This window comes from Taudactylus pleione, unplaced genomic scaffold, assembly GCF_031769625.1.
Source record: "Taudactylus pleione unplaced genomic scaffold, aTauple2 ptg001493l, whole genome shotgun sequence".
Classification (NCBI taxonomy): Eukaryota; Metazoa; Chordata; class Amphibia; order Anura; family Myobatrachidae; genus Taudactylus; species Taudactylus pleione.
In genome coordinates, this window is record NW_028285891.1 from 16843 (window position 1) to 37342 (window position 20500).

A 20500-nucleotide genomic window follows, 5' to 3' on the forward strand; every position below is an offset into this window, starting at 1 on the left:
CCTTTGTGAACTACAGTTCACGCAGGCACATAAAGCCCCGGCGTCCAGCAGAAGAAGCCGTACAGGGGCGGAGGGATCCGAAAGACCCCACGATGTGGAGATCTGTCATACATTATAGCAAGGAAGAAGCATGTACTGTATACTTTGCCCAAATAAACAGTGTTCAGCTGTGTTCACCCTGATAATACAAGTGAGCAGTGGAATGCGGCAGGGGTGGAGGGGGAAGCAGACAGGGCAGCCAAACCTGATTCAGAAGCAGAAAGTGACCTCTATAGTGTGACGTTTAACTCTCCGTTGTGCAAACATGTGAAAATATATCTCCTTTTACGTAGCGCTTATTCATCTGTGCAGTACTGTGTCGCATGTGAGCGAATAGATCGAAACTCTCACCTGCAGAGTTTCCTTTCACAAAACCCCAACATAGCTGGAGATTACTCAGTAACTACAAATCAGAATCTTTCCGCCCTGCCATCTCTGCTGGCACAATGCCCGTGTTACGTTTGGTCGCTGAGAACAATAAGGATAACATTTACAATGTTCAGCCCCGTTCCCCCCCTGTCTCATCAGGAGAGGACTAATCAGTCTTCCCTTTCATGTCACTCATCACTGCCCGATGACTGTTTATTTTCTTGCTGTTATGTACAAGGAGGTGAATATTATCTGGCGGGAGACCAACCCACTGTATATAGGTCTAGAAAATAGGGGACTCATTGTACTAAGAGAAGTGAAGCACCACAAGGAGAGGTCTTACCTCTATGCGGGAAGCCAATCGTGACCACCTCTACCGAATGGCTCCTCTGCAGGACTACATTTACCCTACTAATGGCTCATGGTAAGTGGAGAGACCTACTGTATATGACCTGCCATGTATACGATTACTCACAAGGTCACAGTGTCTTTTGTATGAGGTTTCATGGACTGCAAAACAATGTGTTATTTATCACCCTGTTTTCTAATTATTATAGTTATAATATTTATCATGTGATTCTTACTGTGTATTGATTATAAATGGCTTTTTTAAGTATACGAAACTTACACTTCCATTAGAAGCCCTTCCCACGAGTATTCAAAGGCTAATGCAGGGTTCCCGTGGTACATGCCACGTACTTGTGCAGATAGGAGACCAGTTAACTGTTTGAAGGTAGGCGCGATCTATGCCCTCCATGGACATAGCCACACCCCCTATGCTGACCACACACAGACAGCACTGGTCATACCTCCACATTACTAGTCACACTGCCGCAGCACTGGTCATATCTCCACATCACTAGTCACACTGCCGCAGCACTGGTCATACCTCCACATCACTAGTCACACTGCCGCAGCACTGGTCATACCTCCACATCACTAGTCACACTGCCGCAGCACTGGTCATACCTCCACATCACTAGTCACACTGCCGCAGCACTGGTCATACCTCCACATTACTAGTCACACAACCGCAGCACTGGTCATACCTCCACATTACTAGTCACACTGCCGCAGCACTGGTCATACCTCCACATTACTAGTCACACTGCCACAGCACTGGTCATACCCAGTGGCATAACTTCATCCCAAGTGCCCGGAGGCAAGATAAATGTTGGTGCCCCCCCCCCAAACTAAAATGTACCACTCCCCAGCACTTATGCCAGCCCCAGCTGCCTCCGCCCCCCTTATGCAGTTCCTTTTATATAATGCCCACAGTAGTGGTCCGCCTATGTATTGCTCCCCAGTAATGGTCCCCCTATGCAGTACATCCAGTAGTGAGCCCCCGGTAGTTGCCCCCAGTAGTGAGGCCCCTTGTAGTTGCCCCCAGTAGTGAGGCCCCTGTAGTTACCCCCAATAGTGAGGCCCCTGTAGTTAAACCCAGTAGTGAGGCCCCTGTAGTTGCCCCCAGTAGTGAGGCACCTGTAGTTGCCCCTAGTAGTGAGCCCCTGTAGTTGCCCCCAGTAGTAGGCCCCTGTAGTTGTCCCCAGTAGTAGGCCCTTGTAGTTGCCTCCAGTAGTGAGCCCCTGTAGTTGCCCCAGTAGTGATGGCCCCCACCGCGCGCGCGCACACACACACAAAAAAAACAAACACTTACCTTTTATCCCCACTCCAGTGCTGCTGCCGTCCATCCCCGGTGTCTGCTCGTCGGCACTATGGGAGTGATGTCATTACGTCACTCCCATAGTGTGCTGCGGGACCCAGAAGATGGAGGGAGCTCCGTCCTCCGGCTACCGCCATGAGGATAGGAGCCGGGCGCCCACTGGTAACACACTCAGCGGGCGCCCGGCAAATGGAGGGTGCAGGGGGTGCGACCGCACCCCTTGCACCCTCCGTAGTAACACCAATGGAGGTGGAGCGCCGATCAGCGGCGCTCCTTCTCCATGCAGCCCTCGGGGACAATGGAGCCAGGTGCCCCCTTCAGGGCTGACGCCCGGCGGCAAATGACTCCATTGTCTCCGGGAGTTCCACCACTGGTCATACCTCCACATCACTAGTCACACTGCCGCAGCACTGGTCACACTCCAGCACACAATAGGTCCATGGGCGTATATACAGTCAGGTGCATAAATATTGGGACATTGACAGAATTTTCACATTTTGGCCTTTATTCACCAGAACAATGGCTTTGAAATGAAACAAACAAGATGTGCTTTAACTGCAGACTTTCAGATTTAATTTGAGGGTAATTACATCCAAATCAGGTGAACGGTGTAGGAATTACAGCGGTTTCTATATGTGCCTCCCACTTTTTAAGGGGCCAAAAGTAATGGGACTATCAACTCAAAAGCTATTTCATGGACAGGTGTGGGCTATTCCCTCGTTATTTCATTATCAATTAAGCAGGTAAAAGGTCTGGAGTTGATTCTAGGTGTGACATTTGCATTTGGAATCAGTTGCTGTTGACTCTCAATATGAGATCCAAAGAGCTGTCACTACCAGTGAAGCAAGCCATCATTAGGCTGAAAAATCAAAACAAACCCATCAGAGAGATAGCAAAAACATTAGGTGTGGCCAAATCAACTGTTTGGAACATTCTTAAAAAGAAAGAACGCACCGGAGAGCTCAGCAACACCAAAAGACCCGGAAGACCACGGAAAACAACTGTGGTGGATGACAGAAGAATTATTTCCCTGGTGAAGAAAAACCCCTTCACAACAGTTGGCCAAATCAAGAACACTCTCCAGGAGGTAGGTGTATATGTGTCAAAGTCAACAATCGAGAGAAGACTTCACAAGAGTGAATATAGAGGGTTCACCACAAGATGTAAACCATTGGTGAGCCACAAAAACAGGAAGACCAGATTAGAGTTTGCCAAACAACATCTAAACAAGCCATTACAGTTCTGGAACAACATCCTATGGACAGATGAGACAAAGATCAACTTGTACCAGAGTGATGGGAAGAGAAGAGTATGGAGAAGGAAAGGAACTGCTCATGATCCAAAACATACCACCTCATCAGTGAAGCATGGTGGTGGTAGTTTCATGGCGTGGGCATGTATGGCTGCTAATGGAACTGGTTCCCTTGTATTTATTGATGATGTGACTGCTGACAAAAGCAGCAGAATGAATTCTGAAGTATTTCGGGCAATACTATATGCTCATATTCAGTCAAATGCTTCTTCACAGTGCAGATGGACAATGACCCGAAGCATACTGCAAAAGCAACCAAAGAGTTTTTTAAGGCTAAAAAGTGGAATGTTATGCAATGGCCAAGTCAATCCCCTGACCTGAATCTGATTGAGCATGCATTTCACTTGAATAAGACAAAACTGAAGGGAAAATGCCCCAAGAACAAGCAGGAACTGAAGACATTTGCAGTAGAGGCCTGGCAGAGCATCACCAGGGATGAAACCCAGCATCTGGTGATGTCTATGCGTTCCAGACTTCAGGCTGTAATTGCCTGCAAAGGATTTGCAACAAAGTATTAAAAAGTGAAAGTTAGATCTAGGATTGTTTAGTTTGTCCCATTACTTTTGGCCCCTTAAAAAGTGGGAGGCACATATAGAAACCATTGTAATTCCAACACCGTTCACCTGATTTGGATGTAATTACCCTCAAATGAAATCTGAAAGTCTGCAGTTAAAGCACATCTTGTTTGTTTCATTTCCAAGCCATTGTGGTGGTGAATAGAGGCCAAATTATGAAAATTCTGTCAATGTCCCAATATTTATGCACCTGACTGTATATATATATATAATATATATATATATATATATATATATATATATACATACACAGGGTTCTCACTAGGCTATTTTTTATGGATGCCCCCGCCCCTTTGAATATGTTCTGTGAAGCCCCACCCACCGGTGGCAACAGAGTCCCCGTCCCTATGGCTGTCTGAAGCCCCTCCCACCTCTCCCTTGGCATGCAAGCCTGGCAAGTGGAGTTGGAGTTTGGCAGCAGGGCACTGAAATTATGATAAAAGTTGTGACATAGAACCTGAGCTCTATGGCACAACTCGGCACAATTACAGGTCATGTAATTGTAATAATAGTTAGGAGACAAACAGAGGTATGCAGGAGGAAAGGGGAACAATCATGAATGCAGGAGGTAAGGGAGACAAACAGAGGAAAGCAGGAGGAAAGGGGGACAATCAGGAATGCAGGAGGTAACGAAGAGAAACAGAGGAAAGCAGGAGGAAAGGGGGACAGTCAGGAATGCAGGAGGTAAGGGAGACAAACAGAGGAATGCAGGAGGTAAGGGGGACAATCAGGAATGCAGGAGGTAAGGGAGACAAACAGAGGCATGCAGGAGGAAAGGGGGACAATCAGGAATGCAGGAGGTAAGGGAATAAACAGGAATGCAGGAGGTAAGGGAGACAAACAGAGGAATGCAGGAGGAAAGGGGGACAAACAGAGGAATGCAGGAGGTAAGGGAGACAAACAGAGGAATGCAGGAGGAAAGGGGGACAAATAGAGGAATGCAGGAGGAAAGGGGGACAATCAGGAATGCAGGAGGTAAGGGAGACAAATAGAGGAATGCAGGAGGAAAGGGGGACAATCAGGAATGCAGGAGGAAAAGGGGACAAATAGAGGAATGCAGGAGGAAAGGGGACAAACAGAGGAATGCAGGAGGTAAGGGAGACAAACAGAGGAATGCAGGAGGAAAGGGGGACAAACAGGAATGCAGGAGGTAAGGGAGACAAACAGGAATGCAGGAGGAGAGGGGGACAAACAGAGGAATGCAGGAGGAAAGGGGGGCAAACAGGAATGCAGGAGGAAAGGGGGACAAACAGAGGAATGCAGGAGGTAAGGCAGAAAAACAGAGAAATGCAGGAAGAAAGGGGGGACAAACAGAGGAATGCATGAGGAAAGGGGAACAAACAGAGGAATGCAGGAGGAAAAGGGGGACAAACAGATGAATGCAGGAGGAAAGGTGGACAAACAGAGGAATGCAGGAGGAAAGGGGGACAAACAGAGGAATGCAGGAGGTAAGGCAGAAAAACAGAGAAATGCAGGAAGAAAGGGGGACAAACAGAAGAATGCATGAGGAAAGGGGAACAAACAGAGGAATGCAGGAGGATAGGGGGACATATAGAGGAATGCAGGAGGAAAGGGGGACACACAGAGGAATGTAAGAGGATAGGGGAACAAACAGAGGAATGCAGGAGGAAAGAGGGACAAACAGTGGAATGCAGGAGGGAAGGGGGACAAACAGAGGAATGCAAGAGGAAAGGGGGACAAACAGAGGAATGCAGGAGGAAAGGGGGACAAACAGAGGAATGCCGGAGGAAAGGGGGACACACAGAGGAATGCAGGAGGAAAGGGGGACAAATAGGAATGCAGGAGGAAAGGGGGACAAACAGAGGAAAGCAGGAAGAATGGGGGACAAACAGAGGAAAGCAGGAGGAAAGGTGGACAAATAGAGGAATGCAGGAGGAAAGAGTGACAAACAGGATGCCGGAGGAAAGGGGGACACACAGAGGAATGCAGGAGGAAAAGGGGACAAATAGAGGAATGCAGGAGTAAAGGGGGACAAACAGAGGAATGCAGGAGGAAAGGGGGACAAACAGAGGAATGCAGGAGACAAGGGAGACAAACAAAGGAATGCAGGAGGAAATGGGGGTAAAGAGGAATGCAGGAGGAAAGGGGAACAAACAGAGGACTGCAGGAGGAAAGGGGGACAAACAGGAATGCAGGAGGAAAGGGGGACAAACAGAGGACTGCAGGAGGACAGGGGGACAAATAGAAGAATGCCGGAGGAAAGGGGGACACACAGAGGAATGCAGGAGGAAAGGGGAACACAGAGGAATACAGGAGGAAAGGGGGACAAACAGTGGAATTCCATAGAAAAGGGGGACAAACAAAGGAATGCAGGAGGAAAGGGGGACAAACAGAGGAATGCAGGAGGAAAGGGGGACAAACAGAAGAATGCCGGAGGAAAGGGGGACAAACAGAGGAATGCAGGAGGAAAGGGGGACAATCAGGAATGCAGGAGGTAAGGGAGACAAACAGTGGAATGCAGGAGAAAAGGGGGACAATCTGGAATGCAGAAGGGAGACAAACAGAGGAATGCAGGAGGAAAGGGGGACAATCAGGAATGCAGGAGATAAGGGAGACAAACAGAGGAATGCAGGAGGAAAGGGGGACAGTCAGGAATGCAGGAGGTAAGGTAGACAAACAGAGCAATGCAGGAGGAAAGGGGGACAATCAGGAATGCAGGAGGTATGGAAGACAAACAGAGGCATGCAGGAGGAAAGGGGGACAAACGGGAATACAGGAGGTAAGGGAGACAAACAGAGGAATGCAGGAATAAAGGGGGACAAATAGAAGAATGCAGGAGGAAAGGGGGACAATCAGGAATGCAGGAGGAAAGGGGGACAAATTTGAATGCAGGAGGAAAAGGGGACAAATAGAGGAATGCAGGAGGTAAGGGGGACAAACAGAGGAATGCAGGAGGAAAGGGGGACAAACAGAGGAATGCAGGAGGAAAGGGGGATAAACAGAGGAACGCAGGAGGAAAGGGGGACAAACAGGAATGCAGGAGGAAAGGGGGACAAACAGAAGAATGCAGGAGGAAAGGGGGACAAATAGAGGACTGCAGGAGAAAAGGGGGACAAACAGAAGAATGCAGGAGGAAAGGGGGACACACAGAGGAATGCAGGAGGAAAGGGGAACACACAGAGGAATACAGTAGGAAAGGGGGACAAACAGAGGAATTCAGGAGTAAAGGGGGACAAACAGTGGAATGCAGGAGGAAAGGGGGACAAACAGAGGAATGCAGGAGGAAAGGGGGACAAACAGAAGAATGCCGGAGGAAATGGGGGACAAACAGAGGAATGCAGGAGGAAAGGGGGACAATCAGGAATGCAGGAGGTAAAGGAGACAAACAGAGGAATGCAGGATAAAAGGGGGACAATCGGGAATGCAGGAGGCAAGGGAGACAAACAGAGGAATGCAGGAGGAAAGGGGGACAATCAGGAATGCAGGAGGTATGGAAGACAAACAGAGGCATGCAGGAGGAAAAGGGGACAAATGAGAATACAGGAGGTAAGGGAGACAAACAGAGGAATGCAGGAATAAAGGGGGACAAATAGAAGAATGCAGGAGCAAAGGGGGACAATCAGGAATGCAGGAGGAAAGGGGGACAAATAGGAATGCAGGAGGAAAAGGGGACAAACAGAGGAATGCAGGAGGTAAGGGGGACAAACAGAGGAATGCAGGAGGAAAGGGGGACAAACAGAGGAATGCAGGAGGAAAGGGGGACAAACAGGAATGCAGGAGGAAAGGGGGACAAACAGAAGAATGCAGGAGGAAAGGGGGACAAATAGAGGACTGCAGGAGAAAAGGGGGACAAACAGAAGAATGCTGGAGGAAAGGGGGACACACAGAGGAATGCAGGAGGACAGGTGAACACACAGAGGAATACAGTAGGAAAGGGGGACAAACAGAGGAATTCTGGAGAAAAGGGGGACAAACAGAGGAATGCAGGAGGAAAGGGGGACAAACAGAGGAATGCAGGAGGAAAGGGGGACAAACAGAGGAATGCAGGAGGAAATGGGGACAATCTGGAATGCAGGAGGTAATGGAGACAAACAGAGGAATGCAGGACAAAAGGGGGACAATCGGGAATGCAGGAGGCAAGGGAGACAAACAGAGGAATGCAGGAGGAAAGGGGGACAATCAGGAATGCCGGAGGTAAGGGAGACAAACAGAGGAATGCAGGAGGAAAGGGGGACAGTCAGGAATGCAGGAGGTAAGGGAGACAAACAGAGGAATGCAGGAGGAAAGGGGGACAATCAGGAATGCAGGAGGTAAGGATGACAAACAGAGGCATGCAGGAGGAAAGGGGGACAATCAGGACTGCAGGAGGTAAGGGAGACAAACAGAGGAATGCAGGAGGAAAGAGAGACAAATAGAGGAATGCAGGAGGAAAAGGGGACAATCAGGAATGCAGGAGGTAAGGGAGACAAGCAGAGGAATGCAGGAGGAAAGGGGGACAATCAGGAATGCAGGAGGAAAAGGGGACAAATAGAGGAATGCAGGAGAAAAGGGGGACAAACAGAGGAATGCAGGAGGAAAGGGGGACAAACAGAGAAATGCAGGAGGTAAGGGAGACAAACAGAGGAATGCAGGAGGAAAGGGGGACAAACAGAGGAATGCAGGAGGAAAGGGGGACAAACAGAGAAATGCAGGAGGAAAGGTGGACAAACAGAGGAATGCAGGAGGTAAGGGAGACAAACAGAGAAATGCACGAAGAAAGGGGGACAAACAGAGGAATGCAGGAGGGAAAGGGGGACAAACAGAGAAATGCAGGAGGACAGGGGGACAAATAGAGGAATGCAGGAGGAAACGGGGACACACAGAGGAATGTAGGAAGGGGGACAAAGAGTGGAATGCAGGGGGAAAGGGGGACAAACAGAGGAATGCAGGATGAAAGGGGGACAAACAGAAGAATGCAGTAGGAAAGGGGGACAAGCAGAGGAATGCAGGAGGTAAGGGAGACAAACAGGAATGCAGGAGGAAAGGGGGACAAACAGAAGAATGCAGGAGGAAAGGGGGACAAATAGAGGACTGCAGGAGAAAAGGGGGACAAACAGAAGAATGCTGGAGGAAAGGGGGACACACAGAGGAATGCAGGAGGAAAGGTGAACACACAGAGGAATACAGTAGGAATGGGGGACAAACAGAGGAATTCCGGAGAAAAGAGGGACAAACAGAGGAATGCAGGAGGAAAGGGGGACAAACAGAGGAATGCAGGAGGAAAGGGGGACAAACAGAAGAATGCCGGAGGAAAGGGGGACAAACAGAGGAATGCAGGAGGAAAGGGGGACAATCAGGAATGCAGGAGGTAAAGGAGACAAACAGAGGAATGCAGGACAAAAGGGGGACAATCGGGAATGCAGGAGGCAAGGGAGACAAACAGAGGAATGCAGGAGGAAAGGGGGACAATCAGGAATGCAGGAGGTAAGGGAAACAAACAGAGGAAAGCAGGAGGAAAGGGGGACAGTCAGGAATGCATGAGGTAAGGGAGACAAACAGAGGAATGCAGGAGGAAAGGGGGACAATCAGGAATGCAGGAGGTAAGGATGACAAACAGGCATGCAGGAGGAAAGGGGGACAATCAGGAATGCAGGAGGTAAGGGAGACAAACAGAGGAATGCAGGAGGAAAGAGAGACAAATAGAGGAATGCAGGAGGAAAAGGGGACAATCAGGAATGCAGGAGGTAAGGGAGACAAGCAGAGGAATGCAGGAGGAAAGGGGGACAATCAGGAATGCAGGAGAAAAAGGGGACAAACAGAGCAATGCAGGAGAAAAGAGGGACAAACAGAGGAATGCAGGAGGAAAGGGGGACAAACAGAGAAATGCAGGAGGTAAGGGAGACAAACAGAGGAATGCAGGAGGAAAGGGGGACAAACAGAGGAATGCAGGAGGAAAGGGGGACAAACAGAGAAATGCAGGAGGAAAGGTGGACAAACAGAGGAATGCAGGAGGTAAGGGAGACAAACAGAGAAATGCACGAAGAAAGGGGGACAAACAGAGGAATGCAGGAGGGAAAGGGGGACAAACAGAGAAATGCAGGAGCATAGGGGGACAAATAGAGGAAAGCAGGAGGAAACGGGGACACACAGAGGAATGTAGGAAGGGGGACAAAGAGTGGAATGCAGGGGAAAGGGGGACAAACAGAGGAATGCAGGATGAAAGGGGGACAAACAGAAGAATGCAGTTGGAAAGGGGGACAAGCAGAGGAATGCAGGAGGTAAGGAAGACAAACAGGAATGCAGGAGGAAAGGGGGACAAAGAGAGGAAAGCAGGAGGAAAGGGGGGCAAACGGAGGAATGCAGGAGGAAAGGGGGACAAACAGAGGAATGCAGGAGGAAAGGGGGACAAACAGAGGAATGCAGGAGGAAAGTGGGACAAACAGAGGAATGCAGGAGGAAAGGGGGACAAACAGAGGAATGCAGGAAGAAAGGTGGATAAACAGAGGAATGCAGGAGGAAAGGTGAACAAAGAGAGGAATGCAGGAAGAAAGGGGGACAAAGAGGAATGCAGGAGGAAAGGGGGACAAACAGAGGAATGCAGGAGGAAAGGGGGACAAACAGAGGAATGCAGGAGGAAAGGGGGACAATCAGAGGAATGCAGGAGGGAAGGGGGACAAATAGAGGAATGCAGGAGGAAACGGGGACACACAGAGGAATGTAGGAAGGGGGACAAAGAGTGGAATGCAGGGGGAAAGGGGGACAAACAGAGGAATGCAGGATGAAAGGGGGACAAACAGAAGAATGCAGTAGGAAAGGGGGACAAGCAGAGGAATGCAGGAGGTAAGGGAGACAAACAGGAATGCAGGAGGAAAGGGGGACAAACAGAAGAATGCAGGAGGAAAGGGGGACAAATAGAGGACTGCAGGAGAAAAGGGGGACAAACAGAAGAATGCTGGAGGAAAGGGGGACACACAGAGGAATGCAGGAGGAAAGGTGAACACACAGAGGAATACAGTAGAAATGGGGGACAAACAGAGGAATTCCGGAGAAAAGAGGGACAAACAGAGGAATGCAGGAGGAAAGGGGGACAAACAGAGGAATGCAGGAGGAAAGGGGGACAAACAGAAGAATGCCGGAGGAAAGGGGGACAAACAGAGGAATGCAGGAGGAAAGGGGGACAATCAGGAATGCAGGAGGTAAAGGAGACAAACAGAGGAATGCAGGACAAAAGGGGGACAATCGGGAATGCAGGAGGCAAGGGAGACAAACAGAGGAATGCAGGAGGAAAGGGGGACAATCAGGAATGCAGGAGGTAAGGGAGACAAACAGAGGAAAGCAGGAGGAAAGGGGGACAGTCAGGAATGCATGAGGTAAGGGAGACAAACAGAGGAATGCAGGAGGAAAGGGGGACAATCAGGAATGCAGGAGGTAAGGATGACAAACAGGCATGCAGGAGGAAAGGGGGACAATCAGGAATGCAGGAGGTAAGGGAGACAAACAGGAATGCAGGAGGAAAGAGAGACAAATAGAGGAATGCAGGAGGAAAAGGGGACAATCAGGAATGCAGGAGGTAAGGGAGACAAGCAGAGGAATGCAGGAGGAAAGGGGGACAATCAGGAATGCAGGAGAAAAAGGGGACAAATAGAGGAATGCAGGAGAAAAGAGGGACAAACAGAGGAATGCAGGAGGAAAGGGGGACAAACAGAGAAATGCAGGAGGTAAGGGAGACAAACAGAGGAATGCAGGAGGAAAGGGGGACAAACAGAGGAATGCAGGAGGAAAGGGGGACAAACAGAGAAATGCAGGAGGAAAGGTGGACAAACAGAGGAATGCAGGAGGTAAGGGAGACAAACAGAGAAATGCACGAAGAAAGGGGGACAAACAGAGGAATGCAGGAGGGAAAGGGGGACAAACAGAGAAATGCAGGAGGATAGGGGGACAAATAGAGGAAAGCAGGAGGAAACGGGGACACACAGAGGAATGTAGGAAGGGGGACAAAGAGTGGAATGCAGGGGGAAAGGGGGACAAACAGAGGAATGCAGGATGAAAGGGGGACAAACAGAAGAATGCAGTTGGAAAGGGGGACAAGCAGAGTAATGCAGGAGGTAAGGAAGACAAACAGGAATGCAGGAGGAAAGGGGGACAAGGAGAGGAAAGCAGGAGGAAAGGGGGGCAAACGGAGGAATGCAGGAGGAAAGGGGGACAAACAGAGGAATGCAGGAGGAAAGGGGGACAAACAGAGGAATGCAGGAGGAAAGTTGGACAAACAGAGGAATGCAGGAGGAAAGGGGGACAAACAGAGGAATGCAGGAAGAAAGGTGGATAAACAGAGGAATGCAGGAGGAAAGGTGAACAAAGAGAGGAATGCAGGAAGAAAGGGGGACAAAGAGGAATGCAGGAGGAAAGGGGGACAAACAGAGGAATGCAGGAGGAAAGGGGGACAAACAGAGGAATGCAGGAGGAAAGGGGGACAATCAGAGGAATGCAGGAGGGAAGGGGGACAAACAGAAGAATGCAGGATGAAAGAGGGACAATCAGAGGAATGCAGGAGAAAAGGGGGACAAACAGAGGAATGTAGGAAGGGGGACAAAGAGGAATGCAGGAGGAAAGGGGGATGAACAGAGGAATGCAGAGGAAAGGGGGACAAACAGAAAATTGCCAGAGGAAAGGGACACACACAGAGGAATGCAGGAGGAAAGGGTAACACACAGAGGAATACAGGTGGAAAGGGGGACAAATAGAGGAATGCAGGAGGAAATGGAGACAAACAGAGGAATGCAGGAGGAAAGGGGGACAAACAGGGGAATGCAGGAGGTAAGGGAGACAATCAGGGGAATGCAGGAGGAAAGGGGGACAAATAGAGGAATGCAGGAGGAAATGGGGACAATCAGGAATGCAGAAGGTAAGGGAGAAAAACAGGGGAATGCAGGAGGAAAGGGGGTCAAACAGAGGAATCCCGGAGAAAAGGGGGACAAACAGAGGAATGCAGGAGGAAAGGTGGACAAACAGAGGAATGCAGGAGGAAAGGGGGACAAATAGAGGAATGTAGGAGGAAAGGGGGACAAAGAGAGGAATGCAGGAGGTAAAGCAGACAAACAGAGAAATGCAGGAGGAAAGGGGGACAAACAGAGGAAAGCAGGAGGAAAGGGGACAGAGGAATGCAAGAGGAAAGGGGGACAAACAGCGGAATGCAGGAGAAAGGGGGACAAACAGAGGAATGCAGGAGGTAAGGGAGACAAACAGAGGAATGCAGGAGGAAAGGGGGACAAACAGAGGAATGCAGGAGGAAAGGGGGACAAACAGAGGAATGCAGGAAGAAAGGGGGACAAACAGAGGAATGCAGGAGGAATGGGGGACAAGCAGAGGAATGCAGGAAGAAAGGGGGACAAACAAAGGAATGCAGGAGGAAAGGGGGACAAACAGAGGAATGCAGGAGGAAAGGGGGACAAACAGAGGAATGCAGGTGGAAAGGGGGACTAACAGAGGAATGCCAGAGGAAAGGGGGACAAACAGAGGAATGCAGGAGGAAAGGGGGGCAAACAGAGGATGCCGGAGGAAAGGGGGACACAAAGAGGAATGCAGGAGGAAAAGGGGACAAATAGAGGAATGCAGGAGGAATGGGGGACAAACAGGAATGCAGGAGGAAAGGGAGACAAACAGGAATGCAGGAGGAAAGGGGGACAAACAGAGGACTGCAGGAGGAAACGGAGACAAACAGAAGAATGCCGGAGGAAAGGGGGACACACAGAGGAATGCAGGAGGAAAGGGGGACAAATAGAGGAATGCAGGAGGAAAGGGGTTCAAACAGAGGAATACAGGAGGAAAGGGGGACAAGCAGAGGAATGCAGTAGGAAAGGGGGACAAACAGAGGAATGCAGGAGGTAAGGGAGACAAGCAGAGGAATGCACTAAGTAAGGGAGACAAACAGGAATGCAGGAGGAAAGGGGGACAAAGAGAGGAAAGCAGGAGGAAAGGGGGGCAAACGGCGGAATGCAGGAGGAAAGGGGGACAAACAGAGGAATGCAGGAGGAAAGGGGGACAAACAGAGGAATGCAGGAGGAAAGGGGGACAAACAGAGGAATGCAGGAAGAAAGGTGGATAAACAGAGGAATGCAGGAGGAAAGGGGGACAAACAGAGGAATGCAGGAAGAAAGGGGGACAAAGAGGAATGCAGGAGGAAAGGGGGACAAACAGAGGAAGGCAGGAGGAAAGGGGGACAAACAGAGGAATGCAGGAGGAAAGCGGGACAATCAGGAATGCAGGAGGTAAGGAAGACAAACAGCGGCATGCAGGATGAAAGGGGGACAATCAGTAATGCAGGAGGTAAGGGGGACAAACAGGAATGCAGGAGGTAAGGGAGACAAACAGAGGAATGCAGGAGGAAAGAGGGACAAACAGAGGAATGCAGGAGGAAAGGGGGACAAACAGAGGAATGCAGGAGGAAAAGGGGGACAAACAGAAGAATGCAGGAGGAAAGGGGGACAAACAGAGGAATGCAGGAGGAAAGGGGGACAAACAGAGGAATGCAGGAGGAAAAGGGGGACAAACAGAAGAATGCAGGAGGAAAGGGGGACAAATAGAAGAATGCAGGAGGAAAGGGGGACAAACAGAGGAATGCAGGAGGAAAGGGGGACAAACAGAGGAATGCAGGAAGAAAGAGGGGCAAATAGAGGAAAGCAGGAGGAAAGGGGGACAAACAGAGGAATGCAGGAGGAATGGGGGACAAACAGAGGAATGCAGGAAGGGGAGCAAACAGAGGAATGCAGGAAGAAAGGGGGCCAAACAGAGAAATGCAGGAGGAAAGGTGGACAAACAGAGGAATGCAGTAGGTAAGGGAGACAAACAGAGAAATGCACGAAGAAAGGGGGACAAACAGAGGAATGCAGGAGGAAAGGGGGACAAACAGAGGAATGCAGGAGGATAGGGGGACAAATAGAGGAAAGCAGCAGGAAACGGGGACTCACAGAGGAATGTAGGAAGGGGGACAAAGAGAGGAATGCAGGAGGAAAGGGGGACAAACAGAGGAATGCAGGATGAAAGGGGGACAAACAGAAGAATGCAGGATGAAAGAGGTACAATCAGAGGAAGGCAGGAGGAAAGGGGGACAAATAGAGGAATGCAGGAGGAAAGGGGGACAAACAGAAGAATGCCAGAGGAAAGGGACACATACAGAGGAATGCAGGAGGAAAGGGGAACACACAGAGGAATACAGGTGGAAAGGGGGACAAATAGAGGAATGCAGGAGGAAACGGAGACAAACAGAGGAATGCAGGAGGAAAGGGGAACAAACAGGGGAATGCAGGAGGTAAGCGAGACAAACAGGGGAATGCAGGAGGAATGGGGGACAAATAGAGGAATGCAGGAGGAAAGGGGGACAATCAGGAATGCTGGAGGTAAAGGAGACAAACAGAGGAATGCAGGAGGAAAGGGGGACTAACAGAGGAATTCCGGAGAAAAGTGGGACAAACAGAGGAATGCCGGACTAAAGGGGGACAAACAGAGGAATGCAGGAGGAAAGGGGGACAAATAGAGGAATGTAGGAGGAAAGGGGGACAAAGAGAGGAATGCAGGAGGCAAAGGAGACAAACAGAGAAATGCTGGATGAAAGTGGGACAAACAGAGGAAAGCAGGAAGAATGGGGACTGAGGAATGCCGGAGGAAAGGGGGACAAACAGCGGAATGCAGGAGGAAAGGGGGACAAACAGAGGAATGCAGGAGGTAAGGGGGACAAACAGAGGAATGCAGGAAGAAAGTGGGACAAACAGAGGAATGCAGGAGGAAAGGGGGACAAGCAGAGGAATGCAGGAAGAAAGGGGGACAAACAAAGGAATGCAGGAGGAAAGGGGGACAGAGGAATGCAGGAGGAAAGTGGGACAAACAGAGGAATGCAGGTGGAAAGGGGGGCAAACAGAGGATGCCGGAGGACAGGGGGACACAAAGAGGAATGCAGGAGGAAAAGGGGACAAATAGAGGAAAGCAGGAGGAAAGGGGGACAAACAGAGGAATGCAGGAGGAAAGGGGGACAAACAGAGGAATGCAGGAGGAAAGGGGGACAAACAGAGGAATGCAGGAAGAAAGTGGGACAAACAGAGGAATGCAGGAGGAAAGGGGGACAAGCAGAGGAATGCAGGAAGAAAGGGGGACAAACAAAGGAATGCAGGAGGAAAGGGGGACAGAGGAATGCAGGAGGAAAGTGGGACAAACAGAGGAATGCAGGTGGAAAGGGGGGCAAACAGAGGATGCCGGAGGACAGGGGGACACAAAGAGGAATGCAGGAGGAAAAGGGGACAAATAGAGGAAAGCAGGAGGAAAGGGGGACAAACAGAGGAATGCAGGAGGAAAGGGGGACAAACAGAGGAATGCAGGAGGTAAGGGAGACACACAGAGGAATGCAGGAGGAAAAGGGGACAAACAGGAATGCAGGAGGAAAGGGAGACAAACAGAGGAATGCAGGAGGAAAGGGGGACAAACAGGAATGCAGGAGGAAAGGGGGACAAAGAGGAATGCAGGAGGAAAGGGGGACAAACAGAGGACTGCAGGAGGAAAGGGGGAAAAACAGAAGAATGCCGGAGGAAAGGGGGACACACAGAGGAATGCAGGAGGAAAGGGGGATAAATAGAGGAATGCAGGAGGAAAGGGGGACAAACAGAGGAATGCAGGAGGAAATGGGGACAAACAGAGGAATGTTGTAGGAAAGGGGAACACACAGAGGAATACAGGAGGAAAGGGGAACACACAGAGGAGTACAGGAGGAAAGGATGGCAAACAGAGGAATTCCGGAGAAAAGGGGACAAACAGAGGAATGCAGGAAGAAAGGGGGACAAACAGGAGAATGCCGGAGGAAAAGGGGACACACAGAGGAATACAGGAGGAAAGGGGGACACACAGAGGAATACAGGAGGAACGGGGGACAAACGGAGGAATGCAGGAGGAAAGGGGGACAAACAGAGGAATGCAGTAGGAAAGGGGGACAAACAGAGGAATGCAGGAGGTAAGGGAGACAAGCAGAGGAATGCAGGAGGTAAGGGAGACAAACAGGAATGCAGGAGGAAAGGGGGACAAAGAGAGGAAAGCAGGAGGAAAGGGGGCAAACGGAGGAATGCAGGAGAAAAGGGGGACAAACAGAGGAATGCAGGAGGAAAGGGGTACAAACAGAGGAATGCAGGAGGAAAGCGGGACAAAGATAGGAATGCAGGAGGAAAGGGGGACAAGCAGAGGAATGCAGGAAGAAAGGTGGATAAACAGAGGAATGCAGGAGGATAGGGGGACAAACAGAGGAATGCAGGAAGAAAGGGGGACAAAGAGGAATGCAGGAGGAAAGGGGGACAAACAGAGAAATGCAGGAGGAAAGGGGGACAAACAGAGGAATGCAGGAGGAAAGGGGGACAATCAGGAATGCAGGAGGTAAGGAAGACAAACAGAGGCATGCATAATGAAAGGGGGACAATCAGTAATGCAGGAGGTAAGGGGGACAAACAGGAATGCAGGAGGTAAGGGAGACAAACAGAAGAATGCAGGAGGAAAGAGGCACAAACAGAGGAATGCAGGAGGAAAGGGGGACAAACAGAAGAATACAGGAGGAAAGGGGGACAAACAGAGGAATGCAGGAGGAAAGGGGGACAAACAGAGGAATGCAGGAGGAAAAGGGGAACAAACAGAAGAATGCAGGAGGAAAGGGGGACAAAAAGAAGAATGCAGGAGGAAAGGGGGACAAACAGAGGAATGCAGGAGGAAAGGGGGACAAACAGAGGAATGCAGGAAGAAAGAGGGGCAAATAGAGGAATGCAGGAGGAAAGGGGGACAAACAGAGGAATGCAGGAGGAAAGGGGGACAAACAGAGGAAAGCAGTAAGGGGAACAAACAGAGGAAAGCAGGAAGAAAGGGGGCCAAACAGAGAAATGCAGGAGGAAAGGTGGACAAACAGAGGAATGAAGGAGGTAAGGGAGACAAACAGAGAAATGCACGAAGAAAGGGGGACAAACAGAGGAATGCAGGAGGAAAGGCGGACAAACAGAGGAATGCAGGAGGATAGGGGGACAAATAGAGGAATGCAGGAGGAAACGGGGACACACAGAGGAATGTAGGAAGGGGGACAAAGAGAGGAATGCAGGAGGAAAGGGGGACAAACAGAGGAATGCACGATGAGAGGGGGACAAACAGAAGAATGCAGAATGAAAGAGGTGCAATCAGAGGAATGCAGGAGGAAAGGGGGACAAACAGAGGAATGTAGGAAGGGGGACAAAGCGGAATGCAGGAGGAAAGGGGGACGAACAGAGGATTGCAGGAGGAAAGGGGGACAAACAGAAGAATGCCAGAGGAAAGGTACACACACAGAGGAATGCAGGAGGAAAGGGGAACACACAGAGGAATACAGGTGGAAAGGGGGACAAATAGAGGAATGCAGGAGGAAAGGCAGACAAACAGAGGAATGCAGGAGGAAAGGGGGACAAACAGGGGAATGCAGGAGGTAAGGGAGACATACAGGGGAATGCAGGCGGAATGGGGGACAAATAGAGGAATGCAGGAGGAAAGGGGGACAATCAGGAATGCTGGAGGTAAAGGAGACAAACAGAGGAATGCAGGAGGAAAGGGGGACAAACAGAGGAATTCCGGAGAAAAGGAGGACAAACAGAGGAATGCAGGAGGAAAGGGGGACAAACAGAGGAATGCAGGAGGAAAGGGGGACAAATAGAGGAATGTAGGAGGAAAGGGGGACAAAGAGAGGAATGCAGGAGGCAATGGAGACAAACAGAGAAATGCAGGAGGAAAGGGGGACAAACAGAGGAAAGCAGGAAGAAAGGGGACAGAGGAATGCAGGAGGAAAGGGGGACTAACAGCGGAATGCAGGAGGAAAGGGGGACAAACAGAGGAATGCAGGAGGTAAGGGAGACAAACAGAGGAATGCAGGAGGAAAGGGGGACAAACAGAGGAATGCAGGAGGAAAGGGGGACAAAGAGAGGAATGCAGGAAGAAAGGGGGACAAACAGAGGAATGCAGGAGGAAAGGGGGACAAGCAGAGGAATGCAGGAAGAAAGGGGGACAAACAAAGGAATGCAGGAGGAAAGGGGGACAAACAGAGGAATGCAGGAGGAAAGTGGGACAAACAGAGGAATGCAGGTGGAAAGGGGGACTAACAGAGGAATGCCGGAGGAAAGGGGGACAAACAGAGGAATGCAGGAGGAAAGGGGGGCAAACAGAGGATGCCGGCGGAAAGGGGGACACAAAGAGGAATGCAGGAGGAAATGGGACAAATAGAGGAATGCAGGAGGAAAGGGGTACAAACAGAGGAATGCAGGAGGAAAGGGGGACAAACAGAGGAATGCAGGAGGTAAGGGAGACACACAGAGGAATGCAGGAGGAAAGGGGGACAAACAGGAATGCAGGAGGAAACGGAGACTAACAGAGGAATGCAGGAGGAAAGGGGGACAAACAGGAATGCAGGAGGAAAAGGGGACAAACAGAGGAATGCAGGAGGAAATGGGGACAAACAGAGGAATGCAGTAGGAAAGGGGAACACACAGAGGAATACAGGAGGAAAGGGGAACACACAGAGGAGTACAGGAGGAATGGAGGGCAAACAGAGGAATTCCGGAGAAAAGGGAAACAGAGGAATGCAGGAGGAAAGGGGGACAAACAGGAGAATGCCGGAGGAAAAGGGGACACACAGAGGAATACAGGAGGAAAGGGGAACAAACAGAGGAATGCAGGAGGAAAGGGGGACAAGCAGAGGAATGCAGTAGGAAAGGGGGACATACAGAGGAATGCAGGAGGTAAGGGAGACAAGCAGAGGAATGCAGGAGGTAAGGGAGACAAACAGGAATGCAGGAGGAAAGGGGGACAAAGAGAGGAAAGCAGGAGGAAAGGGGGCAAACAGAGGAATGCAGGAGGAAAGGGGGACAAACAGAGGAATGCAGGAAGAAAGGGGGACAAACAGAGGAATGCAGGAGGAAAGGGGGACAAGCAGAGGAATGCAGGAAGAAAGGGGGACAAACAAAGGAATGCAGGAGGAAAGGGGGACAAACAGAGGAATGCAGGTGGAAAGTGGGACAAACAGAGGAATGCAGGTGGAAAGGGGGACTAACAGAGGAATGCCAGAGGAAAGGGGGACAAACAGAGGAATGCAGGAGGAAAGGGGGGCAAACAGAGGAATGCCGGAGGAAAGGGGGACACAAAGAGGAATGCAGGAGGAAAAGGGGACAAATAGAGGAATGCAGGAGGAAAGGGGGACAAACAGAGGAATGCAGGAGGTAAGGGAGACACGCAGAGGAATGCAGGAGGAAAGTGGGACAAACAGGAATGCAGGAGGAAAGGGAGACAAACAGAGGAATGCAGGAGGAAAGGGGGACAAACAGGAATGCAGGAGGAAAGGGGGACAAACAGAGGAATGCAGGAGGAAAGGGAGACAAACAGAGGACTGCAGGAGGAAAGGGGGACAAACAGAAGAATGCTGGAGGAAAGGGGGACACACAGAGGAATGCAGGAGGAAGGGGGGACAAATAGAGGAATGCAGGAGGAAAGGGGGACAAACAGAGGAATGCAGGAGGAAATGGGGACAAACAGAGGAATGCAGTAGGAAAGGGGAACACACAGAGGAATACAGGA

General features: G+C 50.4%; 1 long non-coding RNA gene across 2 annotated transcripts in view; it reads left to right on the forward strand.

Annotated features, from left to right (window-relative positions):
• The first annotated feature begins 731 nt into the window (after positions 1-731).
• Positions 732-20500, forward strand: part of LOC148442497 (uncharacterized) — a 39614-nt gene continuing 19845 nt past the window's right edge. For both annotated transcript variants that reach the window (XR_015875798.1, XR_015875799.1), the window contains exon 1: positions 732-832. This is a non-coding gene — a long non-coding RNA (uncharacterized LOC148442497). The remainder of the gene's footprint in view (positions 833-20500) is intronic.